Consider the following 23,626-nt stretch of genomic DNA (forward strand, 5'->3'; position numbering starts at 1 on the left):
ATGTGGAATCTTAGCTTCTCTTGAAGCTTATTAATCTTAGAGGCGAATATTACTTGTGAAAGCTTTGTTTTTCTTGTAGCAACACTATATCTATTAATTTCCACCATTAACTTTTCTTTTTTGAGTGTTCGCGTTACTTAAGAGTGATCTTGCTATTGTTTGCTACATCATGTATCCTATGCTGTCATCAGCTGGCGAGATCACGTGACTTGAGCTATGACTGGCTTACAAAAGCGCGTCTCAATCTCGATTTCATTACTTCGGAATGTAATATGCAGTGTTCGGTGGAATTCAAATTTATACCTCCGTAACACGAAAAAATGCAGCGCACATGTTGCTGCACATCAAAGATCTTTCCAAAACGTTGTACCGACTCGGCCACGCACCAGCGCCACACTTCACTGCCCCTCACACAGTTGATACCCGAATGCTAGCCTCTGCAGAGTGCGCACATGGCAGTTAAATAGCCGTCCACCAAAGATGCGAAGAAGACAAACAGGCATCGAAAATTGACTCACGACAATCGGAATCAATGGAGACTGACGCCAGCAGTGCACCGGCTCGGATGTTCTCCCCGCCCCTGCAAAGGCTGAACCTACGCACACTGACAGTGGATCTTACTATCAGGTGGGCTGCACGCTGGTAGTGAAGTAATCCCATTCATCTTCTCCATTCGCCGCTTTCTCACACCTTACACGAGCACTCCTTCAGTGGAACTGTAATGGTTGCTATCTCCATCTGACCAAACTGTCATTTAAATGGCTGTACTCTGTAATTGGCTTAGCACTTTAGAAAATACAGTTTACAGCAACGTACCTCCCTGCTCTGAAAAACTACAAACGCTGCTGTACCAGTCACGTTAATGTCGAGAGAGTGTCTGGTGGGGCATGTACCCTCGTATGCTCTGTTATTTTCACTGAGCAGGTGCTCCTTACCATTGCACTAGAGGCCTTGGCCTTTATTGTGTACCTGCCAGTTCAGATGACAACATGTAATGTTTATCCAGCCCAAATGGACCTTTCCATTACCATGAGCTGTTACAGTCAGTGGAACAGCTATCTGTCGCTTCCCTCTTATTGGGGACTTAAATGCCCATAATCCTCTGTGGGATGGCGACAGTGTCTCGTAGAGGCCTAGTGCTGGAACCCCTCCTCACAGAATTGGATGTCTGCCTACTCATCACTGGAGTTGCAACACATTTCAGTGCGGCCCATGGAACATACTAAAGTATTGATCTCTCAGTTTGCAGCCTGAGTATATTACCCCTGATTCAGTGACATTTCCAAGGCGATCTTTGTGACAGTGACCATTTTCCTATCCACCCCCCCCCCCCCCCCCCCCACCCCCCTCCTCTCTCTCTCTCCACTTACAAACATCTGGAATATGCTTCACGTTGGTTGCTTTGGAAAACTGAGTACCAGGCTTTCTTCTCTAGAGCCTCTTTTGCAACCAATTGTGCAACGGATATCAACAAAGTGGTATAGGATACTGTTATTAAAGCTGCAGCACCAGCGATCCCCAACTCCTCGGCTCATCCCGTCAACCGCTGGTGCCAGGGTGGTCTGAAGATATAGCCACAGCTGTCAGTGAATGCCGCAGGGTGCTTAAACGGCACTTGTGCCATCCCTCTATAGATAATTTAATAGCATACAAGAGACACCTGGTGAAAGCGTGATCTTCAACAAAGAAATGGAAGCAGCAGTGTTGGGAGCAACATGTACCCCATCTGTGCAATGCTATCCTCCATCGTCCAAAGTGTGGATTAAACACTGCTGCATTTGTGACCACCCACCACTTGTGGCAGTTCCTGGCATCCTGTTCGGTGGTAACATATGCACTGTTCCTATGGTACTTGCTGACTTTTTTGCGGCACACTTCGCTGAAGTGTCCGCTTGCAGTAATTATCATCTTCACCTTACCGAATGCCGTCCACTACCCGTCCGTGCACACGGCTCCCTATCATAAACACCCTTTTTAGTGAATGGGAGCTTCACAGTGCTATGGCAGTGTGTCGAGATATGGCCCCTGGACCCTACAAGATCCTCAATCAAATGCTCAAACATGTTTGTGGTGATAGCATGAAACATATCCTCAGACTTTTTAATCGCATTTGGAGGGAAAGAGAATTTCCCTCTGAGTGACAGGAAGGTACCATTATTCCTATCCTAAAACCAGGAAAGGATCCACAAATTTTAACTAACTGCTAGCTGATCCCTATGATGAATAGGCTGCGTATGCTATTCAAACTAATGGTGTATAGCCATCTTTGGTGGTGCCTTGAAGTTGAAGGGCATATATCACTATTCCATTTGACTTTTGGGCTTTCCTGTCCACCACAGATCACCTGGTTCGTGTGGAATTTGCAATGTGCAATGCTTTACACATTGCCAGCACTGATTGCTGTGTTTTTAGACTTGCAGAAGGCATATGATATAACCTGGCAATATCATGTCCCCTCTACATTACACGAATTGGGTTTCCTTGGCAATTTAACCACTTTTATCCAGAATTTCCTACGTCTCTGACATTTTTAGGTCTCGATAGGTTCAACTCTTACGAGCAATACGTACAGGGAACTGGAGTACGTCAGGGATCGGGCCTTAGCCTAATGCTGTCCGCTATTGCCATCGATGGCATTGTAAATGCAGTGCCCCCCACAGTCTCTGTCACTGTACGTGGATGATATTTGCCAGTACTATGCCTCTGCATCACTGCTCACTGCTGACCGCCAACTTCAGGCTTTGTCTGGAGAGTACGTGACTGGGATTTGAATTGTGGCTGTCAGTTACCTCCTGCAAAGTCACGAGTTGTACAGTTTAGCTGACTCAGGATGTGCACCTGTACCTAAGAATTTATCTTAATGACCAGTTACTTGACATCGTTTGAAGCTTTTCAATTCTTAGCTATTTTGTTTGACGACAAGTTAACTTGACTGCCACGTGGCCACCAGCTCGAGGCAACTTGACTGAAGAAGCTGAATGATCTCCGTTTTCTCAGTAACTCCTCGTGGCGTGGGACTGCACAGTTCTTCTGGGCTTTTACAGAACACTGTTTCTATCTCACTTGGACTATGAATGTATTGCCTGTGTGTCGGCAACACTGTCCATACTGAGCTTGCTGGACCCTGTTCAGCACAGTGGTGTGCAGTTGGCAACAGAGGCCTTCCGTACGAGCCTTTTGACAGTTTCCCTGACAGAAGCGTGCCCCACTGGTGCAGGTTAGACAAGAGCAGCTTCTGGCTAATTACACAGTCACAATTGGGCAGATGCATACTCACACGTCACTCACCTCTGTTCCACAATCAACAGTTCAGACTGTGCACCGCCCAAAACTGGGTAGACCAGCTGGGACCCGACTCGATTCTCTGCTGAAGGACCTCCGACAGCCTATGTTAGTCTGTATTCCAAGGGCTCCCTCTCGACACCACTTGTGGTCTCTACCCTGTCCTGTGGTACAAATGGATCTCTTTTGAGGATCCGAGAAGAATACTTTTCCTATCCTTCTCAAATACCTGTTTCATTCAATCCTCTACAATTATTCTAATCCAGTATGCATCTACACAGACAGATTGAAGGTCACTGACAGGGTCTGTTACACTTTCGCACGTGCGAGGGGACACTCTGCCGAGTGCCGTGCAATGTATGCACTGCAGAGTTGGTTTCCATGTGTCAGACTGTGGTACATCAAATCCCTTGCTATGGCGAACATTCTGATCTTTAGCGACTCTCTGAGTTGCTTAAAAGACATATCCCTGTGCTACCCTAAAAACCTTATTGTCGTCAACGTCCAGGACCTACATATGAACACTGAGCCACATAGGCATTCCAGGAAATGAAGTTATTGACCGTCTAGCTAAAGACACAACTACAAGAGATCAACTTGACATTGGAATACCATGCCCAAAATTACAAGTCCGACACAATGTTTTGAGGCTTTGCGAACTAGCACTCCTGAAAGAAAGGATATTGCAGAGAGATGGCTTAGCCACAGCCTGGGGGATGTCTCCAGAATGAGATTTTCACTCTACAGCGGAGGTTCGCAGGAGAGCTTCTGTAAAGTTTGGAAGGTAGGAGGTGAGGTACTGGCAGAAGTAAAGCTGTGAGGACGGGACGTGAGTCGTGCTTGGGTAGCTCAGTTGGTAGAGCACTTGCCCGCGAAAGGCAAAGGTACCGATTTCGAGTCTCGGTCCGGCACACAGTTTTAATCTGCCAGGAAGTTTCACTAGATTAATTGCCAATGAACTGGGACTCATTCAGTGTGTGGTAGTTTTGTTCGATGGATCAGAAGAAACGGCGCATGACTGTTTGCCAGGAAATGCTCTAACTGTTGAATGTTGATCCAAATCTTCTGGAGAAAGTGGTTACTGGTGATGAGACCTGGGTCTACAAGTACAATCCCGAGTTGAAGAGTCAAAGCTCAGATTGGCACACTGCTTCCTCGCCAAAGGCCAAGAAAGCTCGCATGAGCAAGTCGTGTGACAAGTGCATGCTGCTTGGTTCTTTTTTTCTTCTTTTTTTTTTTATGGTAAAGGAGTGATTCACAAGGAGTTTGTTGCTTGTGGACAGACTGTCAAAGGTGACTTCGCCGCCTGAGGGACCGAGTTAGCCGCGTCCGCATGGCCATCGATAGCGATTTGATTCTCCACCACGGCAGCGCGCCCGCTCACATGTCGCGCACTGCCGCCAAAGTTTTGGTCAAGTTCAACATGACGACACTGCTGCAGCCACCCTACAGTCCCGACTTGGCTCCAAGTGACTTTTTCCTCTTCCCCCGAATCAAGATAGACCTAAAAGGAAAGCGATTCAACTCTGTCGACACCATCCAGCAGGCTTCGACGAGATCCGTGCACAGCACGACACCTGAGGCCTTCCAGAAGGGCTACGAACAGTGGAAGATGCGCTGGCAGCGCTGTGTTGATGCTGAAGGATCCTATTTTGAAGAATTTTAGACCACTGTACTTAAATGTCCAACAAATTTCTAGTTCGAAGTTAAGTCTTGAAACTTTTGAACCACACCCTGTAAATTAAGGGTGATCAAGAGGTCAACTGAGATACGGCATACATCTTTCTGAGTCTTTCAGAAAGATGCCATTGTATTGTGCCAATTATGCATTGGCCTTGTGAGATTCACACACAAGTTCCTTCTGCGGTAGTCCGCTGACGACAGTGCATATTCTTGTTGAGTGCGCCCTGCTGACTGATCTGTGGGATGCTCTTGAGCTTGCCCACCTCACTACCCCAGATACTTGTGGATGACAAGACAGCCACTGCCAAAGTGTTGAATTTTCTGAGAGAAAGTGGATTTTACACTACATAATACTCCCCAACTTTCAACGTTGGGGGGCGGGGGGAGCCGCCCCTTCCCCCCCCCCCCCCCCCCCCCCAACAATGTGACCACAGTACTGTCTTCCCACCTCACCTTGGTTGTGCCTTTAGATCCTCTTGTGCGCGATGTTGCCTGTGTTCTCTCAATTTTGTTTTTTTCCTTTCGTGATGCAACTACTGTCACCCGTTTTTTAAACTCTTTGGCTTGCTTATATAGTCGGAGCAGCCAGGTCCCCACTCTTTTTTTTTTTTTTTTTTTTTTTTTACCCGTTTCTCTTACGAAGTGGAGGGACTGATGACCCTGTAGTTTAGTCCTTTAAGATGGGACGTAGGAGAAAATGGACGTGTTTAAATAATCTAACACAGTTTTTGGTGTTTGAAAGATAATGGAACCAAGTTTTGCACATTAGTTAATTATGTTATGGGCTACATTCTGCAATTTTTTCAAAATTTTTTTCTCAAAAAATTTGATCATGACATTGTTGGAAATTTTGACAGCACATGCTATCACACAAGGAACATTTTCACAAAAATTACTTTACTTACAACTTTCATATTGTGATAGGTAACATTTAGAAATCAGGTGAGCAAACGTGTGGAAAAGATTTTATGGTTCAGAGGAAAATGTTTCTTATACACTGAAAAATGGAAGTTTCAGGAAATGCACATAAAAGATTTTATAAGGATTTACGCCATAAACGTAATTTTGACCATAACCATACAGTTGTCTTCCTGCTCTTTGTGTACCTGTTTCTTTTTTATCTGATGTTGGCATGCCCTTTTGGCTGTACCCTTCACAGACAGTTCAGAATGTGCAACATGCGCAACATCTATCTTCTTCAATAGCTTCTCGGTGAAGCAACTTGCAAAATATCCTAGTCCTTCTTCCAATGTTACCATCATTAAACACCAGACATGCATTGTATGTGGCAATTTTAACAACAGTAGATGAGCTAAATGTTGTTTTTGGGCATCTCTCCCAAATGAGACTGCTGAAGCTCTCATTCAGGTTTTGTGTTCCAACAAAAATTTCTTCAACAAATCTGGATGAGCTGGAACTGGGATGTTGGCTTCATGGTGTTTGACTGTTTCAGGAAGACTGTGTTTATGTGAATAGGTTTTGCCTGCTTATATTTGCTTCATGATATATCACACAATTCATGTACTGGCTTCTCATCAGTTGACAACTTGTGAAAAAATATTGCCCACACTGCCTGCTGCATGGCTTTCAAGTCTCCAGTGTTTTGCTTTGCTTTTGCTTTGCCAGAATATGTTTGCAGGTTGTGGATCTCTTTGTCAATCAGGTGCCACCCAATGGCTTTCCCAGTGGCTTTCCATCTTTGAGTTTTACACCTTTTGTTCTCATTTCAGTTTCAGAAGTCTCCCGCCCATCCTCTTCTGAATGTGCCCCACACACAGTAGCTTTTCAATGTTGCATCCATTTCCATATGGCTTGCTTTCTACCACAGATTTGAAAGCACTAGAATCTCCATCACCAAGATATCTCACAAATCTAACTCCATACCTCATTTTGCTCCAATCAAATATTAATTTCATTCCTGCTGGTTCCATGCCACAACTAGAACAATCATAATTCTTGCTGAAAATCATTTTGTGTTTTATTTGCCATTGTCTCTCTTCTTCCTTATTGTATAACGCCTTCCTCTGTGCACAACTAGAGCAATAGTTAGACGTTGTCTGCAAATCCAAAACTTTTCCTGTGTCAACACTTATAGCTGATGAAACACCATGTAGGGAGGTGTGGCCCCTTTTCATCCAAGTGCTTTCACATGAAACACACAGATCTGTAGAAGGCAAAGGGTCTATGTCTGTCTGAATGTCTTTGTTAAATAAAACTGCCTCTTTCACTGCTGCTGACAAACTGGTACTGCATTCTTATTTCCAAGGCATTCAGAAGATGATTGTTTAGTGTTGAGTACGAGGAAGACGGAGATGGAATATTCATTATTGCACAGAACAAATTTATACCTTCCCTTCCAACACCAACACACCTCATCCCATAGCAGAATCTTATGTTGGCTTCATACACCCAATTCTTAGCAGTTGATGTTTTGAATTGAATTTCAATTTGACAACTGTCACAAAACAAGTGCATATTACATACAATACCTAGTGTGTCATTGCTGTCATATAATCTTAAAGATTTACTGCCACAGTTACCACATGCACATGAATTTCTAATAATAGAAAACATAATTTCTAAATCAATTACCCTAACCCACTGTTCACTTCATCTTTAGTGGACTGAAACTCTATATCAGTTCCAAGTTTCTTCTGCGAACTGCTTGTCGTCTTAGCTTCACAATTACCTTCCGCTGAATTATGTTGACTCCCTTGTAGAAACTGTTTATTCACACACAAATGGTGAGATTTAGCCACTTTCTTAAACACTTTAACACTATATCTTGGCATTTTAAATGGTAAATCATACAAAAAAAAGCTGAACACAGTCGTAATTCTCACACTGACAGCAGAACTGAAATGTTTATATTTCTGCACCACAGACAATAATAACTGCCAAAGATAGCTAGCGGAAGGCACAAAGTTAACACGATGTAAATGGGTCCACAGTGTTTTATACTCTTCTGATGTTTTTATGACAGCAGAAAGTAATAAAACATTGCAAACAAAAGTGTGTCATCTAGAAAAGTGGGCGTGGCACTGCACAGTGATTGGAACAAGACACTTTTTTTAAAAATTTGTAGTTTGAATTAATCTGTGAAAATTGGAGACAGTATTTCTAACATGTTGCAGAACTATCTGGTGGCAAATAGTTTTTCTTATCATTTTTGACCAGTTTTGCCAACGTTCCCCCTTAAAAAATGTAATCATAATTATTCATCCAAAATAATGGTTCTGATGTCAAATCCAGTATTTGTGGAACAATATCATACATTATTAATCTTGTGTAAAAAATGAGCTTTTAAACTTTACAAGAGGTCCTCCTCGCTCTAACCTCAAAGTGTACATTGCTAATGCATGTCGCAAGCAATCATTGGATGTTATCGTGGCAGAACAGCTGATTTTGTCGCCTGTGACATAATGTTGGTTTTGTTTCAATCACATGACAAATATCGAGCATTTAACGTAATAATGACCTTAACATACTACCTGCTAGAATGCGGTGAAACTGAATTATCAGAGAAACGATCCATTTTCACAGTAAACACACACACACACACACACACAAAATAAATACCTTAATGCTGCGTTTCCCACATCTTGTGTGTTTATTATTAATAACTGTGCAACAGGATTATGGACATAGGTAAACATAAAATAATGGGAATGAAACTTCCAGCTTCCCAGCTAAACCACACTGTGAGCTATACTACAGGCCAGTCTGTCATAACATTGTAGGTTCTGCCTTCAAGACAGAATTGTTAGTAATATTTAAACATAGGTAGTGCAATAGTACTTTATATATCAGTAAAAGTAAAAAAGAAAACAAAATAAAGAGCAGCCTACACAATTTGAATAATTCATATCATTTTGTCACCACAACCAGGTTTCAGTTTTCAGTTGGAAGCGTTAAAATCATAACACAATCTCCCAGATTTTACTGAAGCTTGAAATTTAGCATGGACTGCAATGAGAAACGGCTTTAATACGAGTAGTTTCGCCAACAAAATTCTGTCTTGAAATCTGGTAGAAAATCCAGAGAGATTCTGGTTGCATGTAAAGTACACCAGCAGCAAGCTACAATCAGTACCTCCACTGAAAGATATGAATGGTAACATTACTGATGACAATAATACTGAAGTGGCATTACTAGATACGGTTTTCTAAAAGTCCTTCACCAATGAAGATTAAATGAATGTTCCCGAATTCAATTGGAAAACAGTTGCCAACATGAGTAACTTACAGTAGATATCCTCAGTGTAGTGAAGCAGTTTAAATCACTTAATGAAGGGAAGGCTCCCAGTCCAGATTGTATACCAGTCAGATTCATTTCAGAGTATGCTGATGCGATAGCTCCATACTTAATCGTATACGACCACTTGCTCGATGAATAGCCCGTACTTAAATACTGGAGGCCGGCCGGTGTGGCTGAGCAGTTCTAGGCGCTACAGTCTGGAACCGTGCGACCACTACGGTCGCAGGTTCGAATCCTGCCTCGGGCACGGATGTGTGTGATGTCCTTAGGTTAGTTAGGTTTAAGTAGTTCTAAGTTCTAGGGGACTGATGATCTCATAAGTCCCATAGTGCTCAGAGCCATTTGAACCTTAAATACTGGAAAGTTGCACTGTTCACGCCAATACTCAAGAAATGAAATAGGAGCAGTTTATTGAACTACAGACCAATATACCTAATGTCTATTTGCAGCAGGATTTTGAAACATATGTTGTGGAACACAGTATTGAGTACTAAAAGGAATCCATTCAATTTCAGTTATTCAATAAATCGCACAAGACTGAAGATTTTTAGTTCAACTAAATATTTAACGGTTATGTTTATGAAAAACTTAAATTAGTAAATCACTTTGATAATGTTGTGGGGATGGCAAAAAAAGACTATGTTTCATTGACAGAAAACTTAGATGATGTAACAGATCTACTGAAGAGACTGCGTTCTTCATCTTCTGGAATATTGCTGTGTGGTATGTGTTTGTTAGTAGATAGGGTGGACAGAGGAAACTGAAAAAGTCTAAAGAAGAGCAGATAATTTGTGTTGTTATGGCAAAATAAAGAAGTGTGTCATGGATATAAGTGAGATGGGGTGGAAGTCATTGAAATAAAGATGTTTTTATTGCGTAGAGATCTTTTTTTGAAAATTCATTCCCCATCTTTCTCCTCCGAATGTGAAAATATTTTGTTGTGACACCATTCTAATAAAATAAGAGAAATCAGAGCCCACACGAAAATATTTAAGTGTTCATTTTCCCAGCATTGTTAGAGAGTGGAATGGCAGGGAAATAGTTTGAAGGTGGTTTGATGAACCCTCTGCCAGGCACTTAATTATGAATTGTAGGGTAATTGTGTAGATGCAGATATGCTCTATACCATGTGTAAGTGCAGTGCTTGGATGGCTGTTTGTAAAGTTTAGCCGATTATTTTCACAAATGTGCAACAACTGGTAAAAAAATGAAGTTAAAGTGCTGCTGCTGACTTACACGTTTTTATCTGTTAGTGATGGTACTGTAAGGATTTTGTGTGGATGACTGTTTGTAAATGTATTCCACGCAATGAAGATTCTAATGTGCAGATAGTTCAGATGATAAAGGAAGGGACCTTCAGCATGCGTGAGTAAGTGCTTTTGCAATGAATGGTCGAGTTTATGATTTAGCTTTCAAATATCCTATGTGAGTGTGCCACTGTGACAATTTTTGGTATACTTCAGATATGTGCATCTGCAGTCAATGTAAAACTCAGCTGAAGATGGCTCCGTCATTGTCAACTGAAATATTGCAGCAAGATGTGAAAAATCATACGGCTGCAGTCCCGAAATGTCACGAAGGGAACATAGTAGTTGTAACAAAACAGTTGGGTAAACTACTTACTTTCCGAGAAGTTAAAATTAAACGAATGGCTGAAATACATTATCTCAATATGTCACTCCGTCCTGCAGTAACCTGTGATGAGAGTAAGGCGAAGATGACCGCTTTGAGCTCCTGTGGCTTCGGCCACGTGTTGAGTTCAGTGGTGTGATATACAAAAACTATTTCTGAGGGTACTATAGATCAGAAACAAAGTGAGTACGAGTCTATTGTTCCGGGTTGCATACTTTATGAAGTAAGACACCTGTCGTTACGTTAGTGCTAATGGACTTCTGTTGCTCCCGCTGTAGTTCCTCGGGTATTAAGACTCTGAGAACTGTGGTGCTGTAGTAGCTTCGTACTCGTCAACTTGTCTACTCGCTCTCTCTTACTGGAGCGTGCAGACGTGTGAGGCTAGTTGTGAATTCTCGTTAGTACGGAAGACGAGTACACAATCTTGCTGCTGTAAAGTAGCACTGGTGAGGTGAACTGAGCTATTATCGAGATCAGGTGGCCTTCGAGGAACCTTTGTTTTGTGAGACTGGAGTGTGCCTGACAAAAATTAACTAATGGAAAGTACATAATTTGGAGATGTGCTATTAGAGCTAGAGTGACGCACGGAATAAGTTTCGTTCTGTAATCCACATTTCATATGAAAGAGATATAAATTTCATCCAGTGTGTGCAAAATTGTTGTATTCCTGTTTATCTCATTCCCACCATGACTAAACATCCTGTATCAAACAAAAACTGGGCACATAACAATGTCACTGTTATCGCTGCGACCAAAAAGTGCGCAGTTTCTGTATTGGCAACTTGCACTTGTGGGCTGACAGTGACAGTGAGTTGTGTAGCTTGTAATTCATTTCTGTAACTTTTTCGAAAACTGTTGTAATTTTTCCCCCTAAGGTAAGTCTTTCCGCTCCCGGGATTGGAATGACTCCTTACCCTCTCCCTTAAAACCCACATCCTTTCGTCTTTCCCTCTCCTTCCCTTATTCGTGACGAAGCAACCGTTTGTTGCGAAAGCTTGAGTTTTGTGTGTATGTTTGTGTTTGTTTGTGTGTCTATCGACCTGCCAGCGCTTTTGTTTGGTAAGTCTCATCATCTTTGTTTTTGGATGTATTTTTCCCGTGTGGAATGTTTCCCTCTATTATATATATGTACAAACATATACATTGCTTATGTCATTTAGGCAGGTCAGACATTTTGTGACATTTCAACTTTCACTTGGTTATAAACGTGAAATCATGATTATGTGAAATAAATGAATAGTAATTTACAGTATGGTGGTGAAAATTTCTTTCAAATAGTTTGAGTGTGTAGTAGGAATGTCGTGAATCAGCAGTTATGTGTGTGGACTCGTGTACTTGCTCTCCTTTCTGAGTGAGTCGATGTCAATTGTACCTGACAACTGACTCTGATGACAAGTCGGCAACGGTGGAGACTCAGGAGTCGAATCTAAGAGCATACAGAGATGACGTCACAGGACTCGCTGGTGAGTTTTAAAGCAAGTATATGGAACTAATTTCTGACTTCTAGTGTGTGTATGTAACTTTATACTCCTCTGTTCAGTGTGCTCAAGATAGTTGAAGCCCCACGTGGGCAATCCCTGGGCCTTGATTAATTTTGTTTCTGGCTGTAATTTACCGGGTATCTGAGAAGTCCTTGGACCCCCTAGAATTTGGGGTAGTAAGTAATTGTTTGATTGGTACTCCTGCTTTGTTGTCGGTATAGTTTTTGTTTATTTACAGTACTGCATTTTTCAGTTGCGAAGATACGGCTGATGTTACACTATATAGGTGTGATTAGTGGTGTGTGTGTGTGTGTGAAAATCCACAGGCAGTCCAAAAAATTATGAAGACCATGATTGTGTTTAGAGGGCACTTCGTCAAGACCTCACTTTGTAAAACAACCCTTCTTGATTATGAGAGACATGCTTTTGTTTCAGGCACCATCAAAGACAGGCTGTGTAATAAAATGTGAGAGGAAGCATGTTTCGCCGTTACTCAATCGACCGGGCAGTTTTCAGTGAAACCCATTTGCAAAAGAACAACTGAACTTCAAGTACAGCACACAACAATGCTTGATCACATCAAAAAAATTGGAAATGAAAGGTTTTAGACCGACATTTGTGATTGAATTTTGCCACGGAGCAGCGAGTTGCAGCCCGCTCTGCTTGTCGGCACAATTTATAAATGCTCTCTCTCGCATGAGAGTGTTATTTCCTGATGAATGTGTGATATATTGCAGTTCACATAAGAGGAATGTTTTTGTGGGCTAAGGAAAATCATCAAGAGTTGGAGAGAAATCCTCAGCACGTTAAAGTAGGAGTCTACCTTTACAGTATCAGTTCAGACCATGTTTTAAGTAAAGTGGAATGTGAATGGAAATTTTTATTTTAGTACTTTGCAAACGTGGTTAATACCTCTGCTCGCCTTCGAAGGAAATAACGAATCTCGTACAGTTTTAGCGGGACAGAGATCCTCGATGAATAGTATTGAGGCCGTGATTAGGTGCGATTCGACATTCTCTCTAAACTCCACAGAACTGCCAACCACGAGACCCGAACCTTGTTGTTGTTGTTGTGGTCATCAGTCCTGAGACTGGTTTGATGCAGCTCTCCATGCTACTCTATCCTGTGCAAGCTTCTTCATCTTCCAGTACCTACTGCAACCTACATCCTTCTGAATCTGCTTAGTGTATTCATCTCTTGGTCTCCCCCTACGATTTTTACCCTCCACGCTGCCCTCCAATACTAAATTGGTGATCCCTTGATGCCTCAGAACAGATCCTACCAACCGATCCCTTCTTCTAGTCAAGTTGTGCCACAAACTTCTCTTCTCCCCAATCCTATTCAATACTTCCTCATTAGTTATGTGATCTACCCATCTAATCTTCAGCATTCTTCTGTAGCACCACATTTCGAAAGCTTCTATTCTCTTCTTGTGCAAACTATTTATCGTCCATGTTTCACTTCCATACATGGCTACACTCCATACAAATACTTTCAGAAATGACTTCCTGACACTTAAATCTATACTCGATGTTAACAAATTTCTCTTCTTCAGAAACGCTTTCCTTGACATTGCCAGTCTACATTTTATATCCTCTCTACTTCGACCATCATCAGTTATTTTGCTCCCCAAATAGCAAAACTCCTTTACTACTTTAAGTGTCTCATTTCCTAATCTAATACCCTCAACATCACCCAACTTAATTCCACTACATTCCATTATCCTCGTTTTGCTTTTGTTGATGTTCATCTTATATCCACCCTTCAAGACACCATCCATTCCGTTCAACTACTCTTCCAAGTCCTTTGCTGTCTCTGACACAATTACAATGTCATCGGTGAACCTCAAAGTTTTTATTTCTTCTCCATGGATTTTAATACCTACTCCGAATTTTTCTTTTGTTTCCTTTACTGCTTGCTCAATATACAGATTGAATAACATTGGGGAGAGGCTACAACCCTGTCTTACTCCCTTCCCAACCACTGCTTCCCTTTCATGTCCCTCGACTCTTATAACTGCCATCTGGTGTCTGTACAAATTGTAAATAGCCTTTCGATCCCTGTATTTTACCCCTGCCACCTTTAGAATTTGAAAGAGAGTATTCCAGTCAACATTGTCAAAAGCTTTCTCTAAGTCTACAAATGCTAGAAACGTAGGTTTGCCTTTCCTTAATCTTTCTTCTAAGATAAGTCGTAAGGTCATTATTGCCTCACGTGTTCCAGTATTTCTACGGAATCCAAACTGATCTTCCCCGAGGTCGGCTTCTACTAGTTTTTCCATTCGTCTGTAAAGAATTCGTGTTAGCATTTTGCAGCTGTGGCTTATTAAACTGATTGTTCGGTAATTTTCACATCTGTCAACACCTGCTTTCTTTGGGATTGGAATTATTAAATTCTTCTTGAAGTCTGAGGGTATTTCGCCTGTTTCATACATCTTGCTCACCAGATGGTAGAGTTTTGTCAGGACTGGCTCTCCCAAGGCAGTCAGTAGTTCCAATGGAATGTTGTCTACTCCGGGGGCCTTGTTTCGACTCAGGTCTTTCAGTGTTCTGTCAAACTCTTCACGCAGTATCGTATCTCCCATTTCATCTTCATCTACATCCTCTTCCATTTCCATAATATTGTCCTCAAGTGCATCGCCCTTGTATAGACACTCTATATACTCCTTCCACCTTTCTGCTTTCCCTTCTTTGCTTAGAACTGGGTTTCCATCTGAGCTCTTGATATTCATACAATTGGTTCTCTTATCTCCAAAGGTCTCTTTAATTTTCCTGTAGGCAGTATCTATCTTAACCCTCGTGAGATACGCCTCTACATCCTTACATTTGTCCTCTAGCCATCCCTGCTTAGCCATTTTGCACTTCCTGTCGATCTCATTTTTGAGACGTTTGTATTCCTTTTTGCCTGTTTCATTTACTGCATTTTTATATTTTCTCCTTTCATCAATTAAATTCAATATTTCTTTTGTTACCCAAGGATTTCTACTAGCCCTCGTCTTTTTGCCTACTTGATCCTCTGCTGCCTTCACTACTTCATCCCTCAAAGCTACCCATTCTTCTTCTACTGTATTTCTTTCCCCCATTCCTGTCAATTGTTCCCTTATGCTCTCCCTGAAACTCTGTACAACCTCTGGTTCTTTCAGTTTATCCAGGTCCCATCTCCTTAAATTCCCACTTCTTTGCAGTTTCTTCAGTTTTAATCTACAGTTCATAACCAGTAGATTGTGGTCAGAGTCCACATCTGCCCCTGGAAATGTCTTACAATTTAAAACCTGATTCCTAAATCTCTGTCTTACCATTATATAATCTATCTGATACCTTTTAGTGTCTCCAGGGTTCTTCCATGTATACAACCTTCTATCATGATTCTTAAACCAAGTGTTGGCTATGATTAAGTTGTGCTCTGTGCAAAATTCTACCAGGCGGCTTCCTCTTTCATTTCTTAGCCCCAATCCATATTCACCTACTACGTTTCCTTCTCTCCCTTTTCCTACACTCGAATTCCAGTCACCCATGACTATTAAATTTTCGTCTCCCTTCACTATCTGAATAATTTCTTTTATTTCATCATACATTTCATCAATTTCTTCGTCATCTGCAGAGCTAGTTGGCATATAAACTTGTACTACTGTAGTAGGTGTGGGCTTCGTATCTATCTTGACCACAATAATGCGTTCACTATGCTGATTGTAGTAGCTTACCCGCATTCCTATTTTCCTATTCATTATTAAACCTACTCCTGCATTACCCCTATTTGACTGTGTGTTTATAACCCTGTAGTCACCTGACCAGAAGTCTTGTTCCTCCTGCCACCGAACTTCACTAATTCCCACTATATCTAACTTTAACCTATCCATTTCCCTTTTTAAATTTTCTAACCTACCTGCCCGATTATTAAGGGATCTGACATTCCACGCTCCGATCTGTAGAATGCCAGTTTTCTCTTTCTTGATAACGACATCCTCTTGAGTAGTCCCCGCCCGGAGATCCGAATGGGGGACTATTTTACCTCCGGAATATTTTACCCAGGAGGACGCCATCATCATTTAATCATACAGTAAAGCTGAATGCCCTCGGGAAAAATTACGGCCGTAGTTTCCCCTTGCTTTCAGCCGTTCGCAGTACCAGCACAGCAAGGCCGTTTTGGTTATTGTTACAAGGCCAGATCAGTCAATCATCCAGACTGTTGCCCCCGAACCTTATCACTAGTGAAACCCATTATGCGGAATAGTCGAGTCACGTGTGGCTGTGTCGGCACAACACTAATGAAAAATTGTGCAAAACTGCTTGACGAAAGCTTTTGAAGCGTAGAACCTGTGATGTCAGTGAGGACACGGACACATAGTGTCACGGATGTGAGTTCATTAATGTGAACTGGAAGAGAATTCACGTGAGGAACAACCCCCAGCAATGCATATTCCGAAGGACTGGCAATTAGGTGACTCGGGCGAGCGAGCTGGTGTGCCCGCGGCCATTGCACTGTGATGGCACGTCCGTAGGTAGCAGCGGCAAGGTGGCACATAAAATGCTGAAAGCTGGCAAGGACACGTGTATTTGAAATCACCCTAACTGAGATTGTAAGTCTCCATAAACTAGGATAGCGGTAAGGAAAAGTGGAAGCTATGTGACATGTACCCTGTGAACCTGAAACTAGTAGCTGTAGGTGTACTGTAAATAAGGGGACACCACAAGGACAAGCAGTAGTATGGCAGCAGTCATTGTACAGGAACGGTTGCAGTTCTGCGGTGAAGCCTCGACATGACAGAAATGAGTTCTGCGCAGCAGGAAGCAATCTACGAGGAAGACCGTGTTCAGTTTTGGAGTGCCACTGACTCTTGTCTGTGGTAGGGAGTTGACACATTGTCACGTCCCGAGTGAGAGTTTTTCGAGGGATTGAGCGATTAGAGTTCGTATCGAAGGGAATCCGGACAGTCCACCCGATTTCGAGAAACAATTGATTGTCTGATGTAAATTCCCTAAGGTGGATATATGTGATTGGTCAGTGATAAGTAGAAGTAAGAAACTTGGAAGGTAAAATTACATTTGAGTTTACTATTAATCTCAGTTTATAGACTGATTTTCCTGACTGAGATACCTCCAAGTTAAAGCCGAGTCCTACACACGGGTACAGTGGTTGGGTTGCTTATCAACTCCGACCTGTAAGTGGTTCCTAGTGTCTTATCATCTGACTTCTGCTCACTGACTTCTGCCGCTGGGTGCTAGGTTCTGGAGTTTTATTGTTTAGTTATTTTTTTTACTTTCCCCTTCGATCCCGCCGTCCTCAAAATGACGTAATGTCGAAGGGCTTTGTGTTGACTTGTTGGCTCCCTTTGTTTCTTATTCTTCATCTTTCAGAATCTGAGTTGAGGGGATAGGAAGCCTTTCCCTATATGGCTACAAATTACGTCCCAAGTATTTCACTGGCTTCTCGTGACGTAATGTAGTCTCCACAACACGCCTCCCTTTCTTTCTCTCGTACATCTTTTACTCTGTGCCTCAGTTATTACGCTTTCATTTCCTACAGATCTAAGTCTGTCGCCTTATTCGTTATTTTATTGCCAGAGTACTTCACCTTACAAATCTTTGCAAATTGCTTATTTTATTGTCCTCAAACATCACATTCATCATGTGGTCCTCACGGCTTCTTCTGTCGTGCCAGTTATATCTTTACTGTCCCTGACATAAATTATCATTTAGCTGTGAACATGACAATATTTGTTTTTGTAAAAAGTTAGAACGACTCGTGGCATAGTACTTATCTCTGAGAAAGTTGAGTAATTAAGGGTATGGAGTGAGATACATTTATTCTCTTCAAGTAAACAGAACAAGTTGTAGAACAGTGCTCGTCTCTGGTGGATGTGAACCAGTATTGTTAGAGTAATAAGAACAGTATACTATAATGTAAATGTCCCTAGAAGGTCAGCAATGAATGGAAAAGACATGGTTGCTACTAACCACAAAAATGACGTGAAGTTGCAAACAGGCGGAATTAAAAGACACTTACACATTAGCATTCAGTCACAACCTTCGTCAGAAAAAGAAAGGGGAACACACACATGTTCAGTCACACGTTCTAGCCCGAGCTGCTGAAGGTGGCAGTCATGTATATGTGAGGCATGTTTGCTTGTGTGTGTGTGTGTGTGTGTGTGTGTGTGTGTGTGTGTGTGTGTGTTTCTGACAAAGGCTGTGACCAAAGCTAATGTATAAGTGTTTTTTAATTGTGCCTGTCTGCAGCTTAACGTGTCATCTTTATGATAAGTGGCGACCTATCTTTCCCTTGCATTGTTTATATTCCGGCCTGGAATTTCCGTTGTTCGATTTTTGTCTGCTGTAGGTGTCAGGCCAGTTAGCTGCAAGAGTGAAGCCACTGCAAGACACCTCTTACAGTAAGGTAACTATGTGTTCCTCCTGAGAGTCGTCGTCACACACACACACACACACACACACACACACACACACACATTCTCTGGCGTTTTGGCCAGTTACTGCTCATCCTCTTTGCTACACCCATTAGCCCTATTATGAACTCTCTCTTCCCTGTTATCTCCGGCTCTCTTTTTGTTGATGATTTTGCGTTCTGTTGCAGTTCTCCACTGACTTTGTCCTTGAACAGCATCTTCAGTGACATCTCAATTGTCTTTACTCGTGAAGTATCGAAGGTGGCTTTCACTTTTCCACTGACATAACTGCTTGTATGAGTTCCTGGCAACACAATGGGTTTCTTCCACTGTCTTTACACCTGGGCCTGTTGCTCTTCCCTTTGCTGTAACTGTGAAATTCCTGGGGCTCGTGCTTAATAGGAAACGTTTTGGGTCCCCAACACGTGTCGTACATGGCTGCGTGCCGTATCTGCTGCCTCAGTGTCGTATGTTGTAAGCGGTACCTCCCAGGGAGCGGACCGGACCGCCCTCCTCCGTTTGTACCGATCCCTTGTGCATCTGAAACTAGGCAGTGGGTGTTTCGTTTATGCATCTGCAAGTCATCCTCTTACACCCTTATAACACAATCCACCATCGTGGAATCCATTTGGCCACCGGTGCCTTTTACCTTAGCCCGGTCGAGAGTCTCTGTGCGGAAGCTGCTGAACTAAAACTGTCATACGGGCGTGATGTCCTCCCCAGACACGCCTGGCCACCCATCCTATGTCCTCTTTTTCGATGACTCCCTTGACTGGCAGTATGGGGCACGCCCTTCCTCTCTATTACCTTCTGGAGTTCGCTTTCAGCTATTGCTCTGGCAGCTTGACTTCACACTACCTGCCACGTTCCCATGCGTGTGAACCTTTCGCTGCCTCGGCTTCACGTAGTGGCTCGTGTGCATCTCGAACGTAATTTGCTTCCCGAGGAAAATGCTCCGTACCTTCACACACGACCTAACGATTGCACCTTCGTGTACACTGATGACTCTGACTGTCCGCGGTGTCAGGTGTGCTTTTGTCATTGATACCGACCATTTTCGGTGTCGGCTTACAGAACACTGCTCAATTTTTAACGCAGAGCTCTTCGCCCCGTATTTGCCCACCAAATCCGTCTGGCGACACGGGCTTTTTAATTGTCGTACACTCAGGTTATGTTAGTGCCCTTCAGAGCCTCTGTGTGCTATACACAGTCCGTACCTTTGTTCAGTGGGTTGAAGAAAGCTTCTACTTGCGTGCTGTTGAAAGAGCCACCGTGATTTTCGTGTGGCTTCCTGGTCGCATCAGTCTCGTGGGAAATGAGGCCGCTGACGTTGCCGCAATACTCCTACCTCAGCCTGCTAGCTCTTTCGTACCTAGTCTTTTCACACGGGAAGAAGCTCTGGGGAATTAAAACCTCTCCCAGTGGCGAAGAGATCATTTTAGCTAGGTTTCGTATTGGGCCTGCATTTAGCCATTGCCATTTGTTAAGTGGTGATCCCCCTTTTGTTTGTGCTCACTGTCAATCTTTGATAGTTCACCAATTTCTGAGTGGGTGCCCTTATTTTAATCACTTACATTCCAGTGTAGGTTTACATGCGTGCTGTTGACTGCAGTCGAGTTTTTGTCCGTCGTAGCAGTAGGACAAAGGACATTTAATCTGTGCTTCAGGACCTCCGTTGTCTCTACGGCATATTTTGTAGACTTACCTCCGAGGGGAAGTCCTTTTGTGTTTTTCCTTTTAGTTGTTGTTGTCAACTTGTGGCTCGCGGTGCATTTTTAGAGTAGTCAGGGCGCTAATGACCATTGAAGTTGTGCGCCCTAAAACCACAAAAAAAAAAAAAAAAAAAAAAAAAAAAAAAAAAAAAAAAAAAAAAAAAAGGAAGTCCTTTGTTTTAGCTCTTTCTCTCCTTTGGTCGGGCTTAACGTTTGTCGCTTGTAACTTCTTTTACATCTTGATTATTTAACGTTATGACATGGATCCTTAAGACCTCAGCTGTTTTTGCGTGCCCTAAAGTGAACTTGAACTCCCCCTCCACCCCCTCCCAAAAAAAAGGTAATTGCAGATATCTGTTGAAACACCAGAGAAAATACACCTGACAACTCTTAGGAGAGGGACACTATATATGTGACATAAATTCTTGACCTGTTGAAACAATACCTGCTAGAAATTCAGAATGCTTCCTAGTCCAATAACACTCCTCTCCATTCCACTCACCTGTCCTAGGTAACTGAAGAAGGCTTCTACTCCCTTTCAGATCTGAAAACATTACAAAGGAGCCAGCTCACAAGTCCTGTTTGCAGCTAATTAATCGGGACTCGACATCCTTGATCTTTGTGTAAGGCATGATGGTGCACATACTGGTCTGCTGGATGCATAGTTTTTATATTTAGGTATTCCAATATGCATACATACCGAAAGTCCCCCCCACTATAGTTTCTGTCTGGTTAAGTTAATCTCAGGAACTGAAGTAGGATTTTGATAAAGCTTTCACTAACAGGTAGCGTGATTCATGGGGAAGCATCGTGTGTAATTCGTCACTGCTATACCAAACAAGTCGTCTTGCAGTAGGTATTTAGTGCTATCCGTTTGAAGCCAAGGTGGATTACTTGTGCAATGTAAATTACTGTTTTGGCATGGGGTTACGTACGAGTTATTGGATGCAATGTAGATTGATGAAAACCCTCTTTCATTATGGTAAAAAACATGTTTTATTCTATCAGCTTACATTAAGCTTACGTTATATGAACCATGTTATGGAGGGGTGGAGTTGAAATTCTCGCTTGGCTGCCTAGAATTAGATTATTTTACATTTTCCTTCCGTCTCTTAACATGGTTGCTGGGATGGTTGGTTTGGATAGGTGACAGCTGATTCTTCAGCTCAGTTATTGTATGGCTGGGAGCAAACTCAGCAAGTAATGCTCCCCATCATCAGTTTGGTGGCGACTGCAGTCTACCTCCTATATCTGAACTGTGTTGCTGTTCAGTTGAATGACTTACAAGGGGAAGGCCTCTACAGCCATCAGATTTGGCTCGTGTTTGCATAGGTCACTTGTGTACCACTTAAATTCAAGATATTTTGGTTCACCATCTGCACATTTTTATGAAAGTCACCCCTAAAGTTTGTGACTAGCTATCGACACAAAACTGATGGGATTGATATAGCTGAACTCTGATTATCATGTATGGGGTCCACAAATGCTTATTTTCTGAGAAATAGAGAAGATAAACCGCTGCTTATAAACTCATAATGTTAATGCCCTTCACGAATGTGGTACTGACCAAATGACCAAGCAACTGCCTTAGGAGTGGAAGACCTGTATTTGATTCCTATGTGCATTCTGTAAAATTTTTTTTCTCTCTCTCTTTCTACATCTAAGTTAGTGGGAATAGGAGGGTTAAGGTAAATAAATGACTAATAACAAGGTAGGTAAATAAAGTTTTGAAACAACTTGGATTAATGAAGCCTTACAATTTTAATCCTGGTCATTTTACAATCGCTCTTTTACTCCTGTTTTATATCTCATCACATTCCTTTTAACAACTAGATAGATGTTGCCTATAGTAAAAACTCGCAAAGAAAATACGCCTTCGGAAGAAAAATATAACACAAAAAAATAATTAATGTAGAGTAATGAAATTTTGGGTAAACATTTGTCTAGGTTACATATTTAAATGATTAACATGGCAAGATTACAAGTTAATTTAAGTGTGAGATAAGACACTGCAAATGTGAAGTGATGCTATACTAATAACTGGTACAGCCACCACATTGTCGAATGCGAGAATGCAAACGTGCACGCATTGTGTCGTACAGGTGCCGGAAGTCAGTTTACGGGGTGGAGTTCCACGCCTGTCGCACTCGGTCGGTCGGTACAGGGACGGTTAATGCCGGTCGTGGATGACGCCAGAGTCGTAGTCCGACGGTGACCCGTATGTTCCCGACCGGAGACAGGTCTGGTGATCGAGTGGACCGAGGCGACGTGTCTACAGTTAGTAGAGCGTGCCGGGTTTCAACACCGGTATGTGGAAGAGCGTTATCTTGTCGGAAGAAGCCTCGGGGAATGCTGTTCACGAATGGCAGAACAACAGGTCAAACCGCCAGTCTGATGTAAAATTTTACAGTCAGCGTGTGTGGGCTAACCGAGAGGTTGCTCCTGCTGTTATACATAATCGCACCAGAGACCGTAACTCCGGGTGTAGCTCCAGTGTGTGTAGGATGCAGACCCGTCAGTCGCGGGCCCTCGACTGGGCGCCTCCTAACTGGCACACGGCCACCACTGGCACCGAGGCAGCTTTCATCAGAAAACGCGACAGACTTCCACCCTGCCCTGTAGTGAGCTCTCGCTCGATACCACTCGAGTAGCAAACGGCGGTTGTTTGGAGTCATTGGAGTGCACACTATAGGGCATCTAGCTCGTAGCTGTTTTTGAAGTGACCAGTTTTCAACAGTTACTTGTGCCACTCTGGTGCCAACTGCTGCTCATACTGTTGCTGCAGATGCACTACAATGTGCCAGAGCCGTACACCAAACGCGACGGTCTTCCCTCTCGGTAGTGCCGTAGCCGATCTTCTTTGCGATCGTACATTCTCACGACCACCGCTGCCGGCAGTCGTGTACTGTGGCCGTATTCCTGCCGAGTGTTTCTGCAGTGCTGCAGAAGGAACTTCCAGCTTCTCGTAGCCCTGTTACAGGGTGTCCAGAAAAGGACTCACCGATTACAAAATTAACCAGGGTGTATACGGCCCGGGACATCCGGGAAAAACCCGGGAATTTTTTCATCTGGGACAAATCCGGGAAAAACCCGGGAATTTTTTAGAATTCTGGGATTTTTCATTGCTTTAGATTTCAGTTAGTTTTGTAGGTTTGACGTGTAAGATCAAATACGCTGACAAA

At 42.7% G+C, this 23,626-nt stretch overlaps 1 protein-coding gene across 8 annotated transcripts in view; it reads left to right on the forward strand.

Moving 5' to 3' along the window:
* The window catches only part of LOC126108940 (protein brambleberry-like), a 202,427-nt gene that overhangs the window by 19,590 nt on the left and 159,211 nt on the right, over window positions 1-23,626 (forward strand). The window lies entirely within an intron of this gene.

Source organism: Schistocerca cancellata, chromosome 11 (genome assembly GCF_023864275.1).
Source record: "Schistocerca cancellata isolate TAMUIC-IGC-003103 chromosome 11, iqSchCanc2.1, whole genome shotgun sequence".
Taxonomy (NCBI): Eukaryota; Metazoa; Arthropoda; class Insecta; order Orthoptera; family Acrididae; genus Schistocerca; species Schistocerca cancellata.